Here is a 10,217-nt window from a genome sequence, read left to right as displayed (position 1 = left end):
ATCAATTTCTTCGTTAATTTCTTCACATTCAGAGTGACTTTCTTCATTGGTTGAAGAAAATCGTTTCATCATGTGTTGCACATCTAAGTCATCAACTTTGCATAAGTGTTAGGATGTGTGCATGTTTTTACAAAACATTTGAAGACTCTAAGATATTTAGCTCACACTGCCACTTGCAAAACCTTTTCTCATCCAAGGGCTTAGTGAAGATATCAGCCAGTTGATCATCAGTCTTCACATGGTCGATGAGGATATTGCCCTTGAGGACATGGTCCCGAAGAAAATGATGACGAATCTGGATGTGCTTGGTCTTCGAGTGCTGCACTGGGTTGTAGGCAATCTTGATAGCATTCTCATTTTCACAGTAGAGAGGCACATTCTTCATGTTGATGCCGTAGTCCTTGAGGGTTTGCTTCATTCATAGCAATTGAGCACAGCAAGAACCAGCGGCAATGTACTCAGCTTTGGCAGTGGAGAGTGATACGCAGTTCTGCTTCTTTGAGGACCAGCAAACTAGTGATCTTCCGAGGAAATGGCATGTGCCAGATGTTGACTTGCGATCCACACGGTCACCAGCATAGTCTGAATCAGAATACCCTACCAGATGAAGATTGGAGCCCTTGGGATACCACAATCCTAGTGTTGGTGTGTGAGCTAAGTATCGAAGAATATGTTTCACAGCCTTATGGTGTGATTCCTTCGGTTTTGCTTGAAAACGTGCACACATGCAAACACTAAGCATTATATCTGGCCTAGATGCACATAGATACAATAAAGAGCCAATCATAGAACGGTATACCTGCTGATCGAAGTCTTTACCATTTTCATCAGTGCCGAGGTGGCCGTTGGTAGGCATTGGAGTCTTGGCACCTTTGCATTCATGCATGTCGAATTTCCTCAGAACATCCTTGAGGTATTTCTCCTGTGATATGAAGATTCCATTGTTTTGTTGACGAATTTGAAGACCTAAGGAGAATTTCAGCTCCCCCATCATGGACATCTGATATTCTTCACTCATCATATAAGCAAATTCATCACTGTATCTTTTGTCAGTACAACCAAATATGATGTCATCAACATATATTTGACATACAAACAGCTCATTATCATAAGATTTTGTGAAAAGAGTTGGATCGAGTGAACCAGGTTTGAAGCCTTTCTTCATGAGGAATTCCTTCAATGTATCATACCATGCCCGAGGGGCTTGCTTGAGGCCATACAGAGCCTTTTTGAGTCTGAAGACTTTGTCTGGATTCTTTGGATCCTCAAAACCTGGGGGCTGAGCAACATATACTTCTTCCTCAAGCTTACCATTGAGGAATGCACTTTTAACATCCATTTGATATAAGATGATGTTATGATGATTAGCATAAGCAAGTAGAATTCGAATAGCTTCAAGTCTAGCAATAGGTGCAAAAGTTTCATCGAAATCTATTCCTTCAACCTGGGTGTAGCCTTGGGCTACAAGTCGTGCCTTGTTCCTCACCACTTGACCGTCCTCATCTTGCTTGTTTCGGAAAATCCACTTGATGCCGATGATGTTATGCTTGCGAGGATCTGGTCGTTTGACGAGCTCCCATACGTCATTCAACTTGAATTGAAGAAGTTTGTCTTGCATGGCTTGGATCCACTCCGGTTCCAGAAAAGCCTCAGCTACTTTTGAGGGTTCTGTGATGGATACAAAGGAAAAATGCCCACAAAAGTTAACTAAGTGTGAAGCTTTTGAGCGAGTGAGAGGACCTAGCGCGTTGATGTCGTTGAGGATTTTGTCAAGTTCTACTTCATTTGCAATCCTCGGATAAGCTGGTTGAGGATTCTGTCTGGGCTGAGGAAGTGGTGCTGTTGCAATTTCCTCAGGAGCATCTTCTTGGCTTTCATCAGCGATGGGGATCATTTCTTCACCAATTTCCTCAGTGGGGACAATGTCTTCAGTAGGCTTAAGCTTTATTGCTTCCTCAGGAGACATCTTATCTGGATCAGAAGGCAATTTCTCTCTTTGCGAGCCATTAGTTTCATCGAACCGCACATCTACAGTTTGAACAACTTTGTTGTGATAGTTGTTGAAGACTCTGTAGGTGTGCGAGTCCTTTCCATAACCGAGCATAAAACCTTCATGTGCCTTAGGTGCAAATTTTGAGCTATGATGAGGATCTCTAATCCAGCATTTTGCACCGAAGACTTTGAAATAACTTACATTGGGTTTCTTGTCAATGAGGAGTTCATATGAGGTTTTCTTCAGGAATTTGTGAAGATATACCCTATTGATGATATGACATGCAGTGTTGATTGCTTCAGGCCAGAAGCGACGAGGAGTCTGATATTCTTCAAGCATAGTTCTTGCCATTTCAACCAGAGTCATGTTCTTTCTTTCGACGACACCATTCTGCTGAGGAGTATAAGGAGCAGACAATTCATGAGTAATACCAATTTCATCAAGATAATCATCAAGGCCAGTGTTTTTGAACTCGGTTCCATTATCACTCCTGATATGTTTGATCTTGATGCCGAAGTTCGTCGAGGCCCTTGAAGAAAATCGTTTGAAGATTTCCTGCACTTCAGTTTTATATACTATAATATGCACCCAAGTGTATCTAGAATAATCATCAACTATGACAAAGCCATATAGAGATGCTGCATTGGTTAGTGTTGTGTAGTGAGTAGGTCCAAATAAATCCATATGAAGCAATTCAAATGGACGTGTAGTGGTCATGATGGTTTTGGAGGGATGCTTGGATCTGGTCATTTTCCCTGATTCACAAGCACCGCAGAGATGATCCTTGAGGAATTTGACTGATTCGATGCCAATGACATGCTTCTTCTTTGCAAGTGTGTGCAAATTCCTCATGCCTACATGAACTAGTCTTCGGTGCCACAACCATCCTTCTGAGGTTTTTGCTAGTAAGCAAGTGGCTGGTTGAGGACCTGTAGAGAAGTCAACAATGTACAAATCCCCTCTTCTTACACCTTCGAAGACTTTGGATCTGTCAGATTCCATGATGACTACACATCTATATCTACCAAGGATAACAATCATATCAAGATCACAAAGCATCGAGACTGACATGAGGTTAAAACCAAGGGATTCAATAAGCATCACTTTGTCCATATGCCTATCCTTGGAAATAGCTACTTTGCCAAGTCCCAATACCTTGCTTTTACCTTTGTCAGCATATGTGATTTGCTTCAGAGGTGATGGAGTTAGTGGCATATTCATCAGTAAGCTTTTATCACCAGTCATGTGATGTGTGCAGCCACTATCGAGAACCCACTCAGTATTTTTGGGTTTGTCTTCCTGCTGATGAATTAGTACAGCTTACCATCTCATATGCTTCAGATTTGAAGAATATGATGCTAATTTCATCAGTTCAGTAATTTCATCATAACAGAAATGTAAGGACGTGTGAAATATTTCGATTTCATCAATCATTAGCTTGTGTCCTATCAAGCATTTCCTCAGGTCTCCAGCAAATTCTTCAGATGATGATTTTCATCTGGAGACCTCACCTGCAGAAGTGATTAGTTTGATTTCTTCACCACCCACATCTGAAGGGGTGGCAAAGCGTTCATCATCCTCCGAGCACCATATGAGAAAGGTGGGATTGAAGCTAATGCACTTCTCTTGACAGTAGGGGGTTAAAGTACTCATATGAGTATGCAGAGAACTGGTTTGAGCATTTATGAACATAATGATTTGAGGAGTAGCGCTCATAATCATATTCCTTGTAGTTTCCCTGCATGTTAGACGCATAAGCACGGGTACGAGCATAGTTTTGACCAGTTGAGGATTTTGATCCTCTTGAAGACTTTGGTCCTCCTGAGGAATTTGATATGGGATTCAGATTCTTCAGAGGTGATGTCATGAGGACATTCACTTGAAGATTTTCAAGACAACTTTTGGGAACCCAGATTTTCCTCAGAGGAGGGCCATTCCTGCAGTTAGTTCCAACATATCGAGAAAATACTTCACCAGATTGATTTTTGAACAGTTTATAGTTGGAATCAAATGACTCATCCGAGGAATAGGATAATTCACATGAGAAGCCAGTTAGATTAGATGGATCAAAAGGAGGCCCAGTAGCAGCAACCCATGAGGTTTTGGGATACTGCTCATGTTTCCAATAAGATCCATCAGCATTCAATTTCCTCTCAAAGGCAATTCCTTCTTTCCTCGGGTTCCTGTTCAAGATCTGCGTTTTGAGCACATCACAAAGGGTTTGGTGTCCTTTGAGGCTTTTGTACATGCCTGTCACGTACAATTCCTTCAACCCTGCATTTTCATCAGTAACATTTGTGTTTTCCTCAAGTGAGGAAATAGACACAGCAGGTGCAGTTGAAGAATTTGTAGCATTTGATGTTTCTGGTGAGGAATTAGCAGTTTCACGTTCAATGCATGTAAGACATGGAGGAATAAATTCAACTTGAGTAGCGCTAATCTGTTGAGCTAGTAATGAATCATTTTCCATACGAAGATCATCATGAGACATCATCAGCTTCTCAAGGTCAAGCTTTCTTTGAAGGAATTCGTAGGAAAGCTTCTCATGATCAGTGAGGAGTGTATCATGACTATCCTGAAGATTATCAAATCTAGACTGAAGATTTTTCATGTCATCATTCAACAGATCATCACTTTTGTCTAGCAGTTTTTGAAGCTTTTCCAGAGCAGTTTGTTGTTTAGTGGCAATGATGGCAAGTTTACTGTAACTGGGTTTCTTGTAATCATCATGTTCACAGTCACTTGAATCAGAGGAGGAGGCATTATTTGATACCTTTGAACCTTTTGCCATGAAGCAATAGGTTGGAGCGAAGTCATCAGCATAGTCATCAGTATGGATGGTGCACTCATTTTCTACAAGATTGAAGATTGACTTGCTGACGAAATTGGTTGCTAGTGCAAGACTAGCCTGTCCGGATTCTGAGTCTTCTCCAGAGCCTTCTTCTTCATCACATTCCTCTGATTCTGCCTCGGAATCCATTTCCTTGCCAATAAGTGCCCGAGCCTTTCTGAAGCTAGTCTTCTTGTGTGAGGAGGACTTTGAAGATGAGGATTTTGAAGCTTTCTTCTTCTTCTTTGAGTCATCAGAACTGTCATCCTTGTATTTCTTCTTCTTTGATTCCTTTCCCCAGCGAGGACAATCAGCAATGTAATGACCTGATTTCTTGCAGTTATGACAGGTCCGTTTCTTGTAGTCCTCAGATGCAGATTCTGATTTCCTCATGTCTCTTCTTGATGATTTACTGAACTGGCCTCGTCGTGTAAATCTCTGGAATTTCCTCACAAGCATTGCAAGTTCCTGACCAAATTATTCAGGGTCACAACTGCTGTCATCTGTGTCTTCTTCTTCAGATGAGGAAATTGCTCTTGCCTTCAGTGCACGTGGTCTGGAATAGCTTTGTCCATATAGATCTCTCTTTTCTTCTAGCTGGAATTCATGAGTATTTAGCCTTTCGAGGATATCAGCAGGATCTAGCATCTTGTAGTCTGGTCTTTCTTGAATCATCAGAACTAAAGTGTCAAATGAAGAATCCAAATATCTCAGCAGTTTCTTCACAACTTCGTGATCAGTGATGTCTCGAGCTCCCAGTGCTTGCAGTTCATTTGATATGTCAGTGAGGCGATCAAAGGTGTCTTGGCAGCTTTCATTGTCATGTCTCTTGAAGCGATTGAAGAGATTGCGAAGAATATCAACACGAGAGTCACGTTGGGTTGATACTCCTTCATTTACCTTGCACAGTCTCTCCCAGATCAGTGTTGCAGAGCCTAAGGCACTTACTCTTCCAAACTGGCCATGGCTCAGATGACCACAGATGATGTTCTTCGCTTGAGAATCGAGTTGCTTGAATTTCTTCACATCAGCTGTAGTGACACTAGCAGAAATGATGGGGACACCATTTTCCACAATATACCAGAGATCATTGTCTATAGCTTGTAGATGCATTTGCATTTTGTTCTTCCAGAAGGGAAAGTTCTTTCCCTTGTAGGTAAGACATGCTGCAGTCACCTTAAACATGCCTGCAGTCGACATAACTAAAACTGCAGGTGGTTAAGCCAAAATCACACAGAACAAGGGAGTACCTTGCTCTCATACCAATCGAAAGTGCGTTATATCGACTAGAGGGGGGGTGAATAGGAGATTTTTAGAATTTCATCACTGAGGAAATTCCTTTTGAGGAAATTCCTCACTGATGACTAACTTACAACGGAAACAGGTAAGGATCAGTCGTGCAATCGTTCACAACAGCAGTATTACAGAGTGCAGATTATGAAAACAGATTGCACAGTAAGCAGGCACGCAGAATACAGATGATGATTAACTATTGTGAAGAATTTGGGGTTGAGGAAATTCGGAGAAAGTCTTCAGCAAATTCTTCAAACAGTCACAGTGAAAGTCCTCAACACATAATACATAGAAAGTAAAGAGTTGAGGAATTAGAACCCGATTCTTGGTGAAGACTGTTGTTGATGACCCAGTTCCAACTGTTGTGACAGTTGTACATCTGGTTTGGGGCGGCTTGGTATTGAAACCAAAGGACACCCAGTCCCGAGACACACAGTCCCTACCGTATTCTCCTTGAGCTAAGGGCACACACTCCTCGCCCAACACTCGTGGTAAGTCTTCAGGGCAGACTTCCAAACCCTCACAAACTCGGTCACCCGGCGATCCACAATTGTCTGCTGGATTGCTCTAGACCATGACGCCTAACCGTCTGGAGGATGCACAGTCCTCAAAGGTAAAAGGCTTCAGTCCCACACAGGAACAACTTCTTCAGTGATGGTCAATCACTAGGTTTGGTTTGTGGTTTCGGTGGGTGGTGTATTTCCTCACTGATGATTTACTCTCGTAGGCTCTGAGGAATTTGGGTTGCTCTTATGACAAGTGTCAGTTTCTAGCGGAGCAGCCAACCAGCTAGTGGTTGTGGGGGGCGGCTATTTATAGCCTGGGAGCATCCCGACATGATTTGACATTAATGCCCTTAAATAATATGACCGTTGGAGTGGATAAGACCAGTGACTTGGCGTGGCTATCGAAACGGTCGGGACCCTCAACTGTGAGAGTCCTCATGTCACTCATATTCCTCACTTGAGGCTTTTGGTAGGATTTGGCTTGGGTTGAGCATCATGAGGAAATTCATTCCATAGCGTTACTTTGACCCCCTTTAACAGTACGGTGTTCCTATTCATCAAATGCGAAGAAAGTAAAACAGAAAACGTAAATCTTCACGCTTCAATTTCTTCAAAATGATTTTCTTCAGGAACCACCGATTTTCTCAATATCAATATCTTCATGAGGAATATCAATTTCATCGCAGATTCCTCGTGATTCATTTCTTCAGCTTCAGACCAATTTCTTCAACTGAAGACATATATTTTTAGGGGTCGATATTCTTCAAATATCTCAAACACCTCAATGACTTATAGATCCTGTGTACACTTATAAACACATTAGATACTTAACCTATAAGTCTTCAAACCACCAAAATCACTATGGGGTACTAGATGCACTTACACCAAGCCAATCAAGAAGCTCGACGCCCTTACGGCCATCAAGTTTGTCAGAGACATCATCGCCAGATTCGGGGTCCCGCACAACATAATCACTGACAACGGCACAAACTTTGACTCGGACAGATTCAAAGGTTTTTGCAAGGGCCAAGGTATCCGAGTGGATTTTGCATCTATGGCGCACCCCCAAACAAAGGGCAAGCAGAGCGGGCGAATGGACTTATTCTTCAAGGGTTGAAGCCTCGACTCCTGCGAGAAGTTGGAGATGCCGCCGGCGCATGGGTCACCGAGCTGCCTTCGGTGTTGTGGGGCCTCCACACAACTCCAAATAGATCTACAGGGCGATCCCCGTTCTTCCTCGTTTACGGAGCCGAGGCAGTCCTTCTGAGTGACTTGCTTCACAACTCTCCACGAGTCGAACTCTTCTCCAAAGCCGAAGCAGAGCAAGCCAGGCAATACGGAGTGGATTTACTAGAAGAAGAGCGCGAGATGGCACTAACTCGCTCTACAATTTATCAACAAGATCTGCGGTGATTCCACTCGCGACACGTCAGGAGTCGCACATTCCAAGCAGGCAACCTGGTGCTCCGAGTGGACCAGCAGAGGCCTCACAAGTTGGCTCCCGCCTGGGAAGGACCCTTCATCATCTCTAAGGTGCCGAACAACGGAGCATATCGACTCTACAAGCTCGACAGGGAAACGGACGAGCCGCGAGCATGGAACGGAGATCTCCTGAAGCGCTTCTACACGTGACCGCCGACACAGGCAATGTAAAGAACAAGTATCATTGAAGTAATACAAAGCAGATTGATTTCTTGCAGGTTCAAAATTCTTCCGCGTTCGCAGACTCCGGTCTAAAAAATTCGCTCTGAGTGCGCACTCAAAGTCGCACTCGGGGACTTAGCTGTGACCCAGAATCGCCTAAGTACAAACTCGCTCCGAGTGCGCACCAAAATCCGCACTCGGGGACTTAGCTGTGACCCAGAATCGCCTAAGTACAAACTCGCTACGAGTGTGCACTAACAGCCGCACTCGGAGACTTAGCTCCGACCCAGAATCGCCTAAGTACAAACTCGCTCCGAGTGCGCACCAAAAGCCGCACTCGGGGACTTAGCTGCGATCCAGAATCGCCTAAGTACAAACTCGCTCCGAGTGCGCACCAAAAGCCGCACTCGAGGACTTAGCTGCAACCCAGAATCGCCTAAGTACAAACTCGCTCCGAGTGCGCACTAACAGCCGCACTCGAAGACTTAGCTGCGACCCAGAATCGCCTAAGTACAAACTCGCTCCGAGTGCGCACTAAAAGCCGCAATCGAGGACTTAGCTGCGACCCAGAATCGCCTAAGTACAAAGTCGCTCCGAGTGCGCACTAAAAGCCACACTCGGGGACTTAGCTGCGACCCAGAATCGCCTCAGTACAAACTCGCTCCGACCGCGCACTAAAAGCCGTACTCGGAGACTTAGCTGCGATCCAGAATCGCCTAAGTAAAAAGCTTCCTTCAAGTGTATCCTTGAGATCCACTCGGAGGCTTAGCATACCCTCATTGAGGCTCATGTGGATGTGAAGACAACTGACAACTACATGAGTATCAACTCACTCCGAGTGCGCACGAGATGCCGCACTCGCAGACTTAGCTGCGATCTAGAGTCGCCTAAGGAAAAAAGCTTCCTTCGAGTGTATCCTCGAGATCCACTCGGAGGCTTGGCAGAGCCTCATTGGGGCTCATGTGGATGTGAAGACAACTGACAACTACATGACTATCAACTCACTCCGAGTGCGCACGAAAAGTCACACTCGGAGACTTAGTTGTGATCTAGAATCGCCTAAGTAAAAAGCTTCCTTCGAGTGTATCCTCGAGATCCACTCGGAGGCCTAGCAGACCCTCATTGAGACTCATGTGGATGTGAAGACAACTGATTACTACATGAGTATCAAATCACTCCGAGTGCGCACGAGATGCCGCACTCGGGGACTTAGCTGCGATCCAGAATCGCCTAAGTAAAAAGCTTCCTTCGAGTGTATCCTCGAGATCCACTCGGAGGCTTAGCAGACCCTCATTGAGGCTCATGTGGATGTGAAGACAACTGACAATTACATGCTCCTCATGTTTTCCATTGGCTTCACCAAGAAACGCCAAACAAAAACCACGAACCAAAATCGTGTCAAAAAAAAACTTGGCGAAAGAAGAGCAAAATATTCCATTCGAATTCAAAGTTGGATCGGCTCGGTGTGGATCAAGCTTATCCACACTGAACCACAAATGTGACGGCCAACAACAGTGGCCAAAGTTGATACAGATAACACTCGGCATTCCAAGGCAAAAGTGCGTTCACCATAAAGTTTTTCAAGCGTCACCAAGACTGGCAGGCTCCACAAAGGTGTCATGGTCGATCCCGTTTGCGATGCGAGTGGCTGTGTCGATGAAGGTCTCCATGAAATCTTTGAATCGAAGCTTCTTGGTGTTGGCGACCTGCAACGCCTTCAGCTTTTCTTCGTGAGCTTCTTTGTAGTGCACTCGGACCAGAGATAGCGCCACGTCCGCACCACAACGAGCAGCAGACTTCTTCCATGCCTGCACTCGGTTTGGGACGTCCTCCAGCCGAGTCATCAACCCTTCTATTTCTTGTTGGGAATCGTCTTCAGGCCACAACTCCTTGTCGATCCGGCCGATGACTTCTCTCAAGCGGCCAATGAAAGGTCCCACTCTGCCAAGGC

Source organism: Hordeum vulgare, chromosome 2H, assembly GCF_904849725.1.
Source record: "Hordeum vulgare subsp. vulgare chromosome 2H, MorexV3_pseudomolecules_assembly, whole genome shotgun sequence".
NCBI classification, from domain to species: Eukaryota; Viridiplantae; Streptophyta; class Magnoliopsida; order Poales; family Poaceae; genus Hordeum; species Hordeum vulgare.
The sequence above is the reverse complement of the archived record's forward strand: the minus strand, read 5'-3'. Positions refer to the sequence as shown.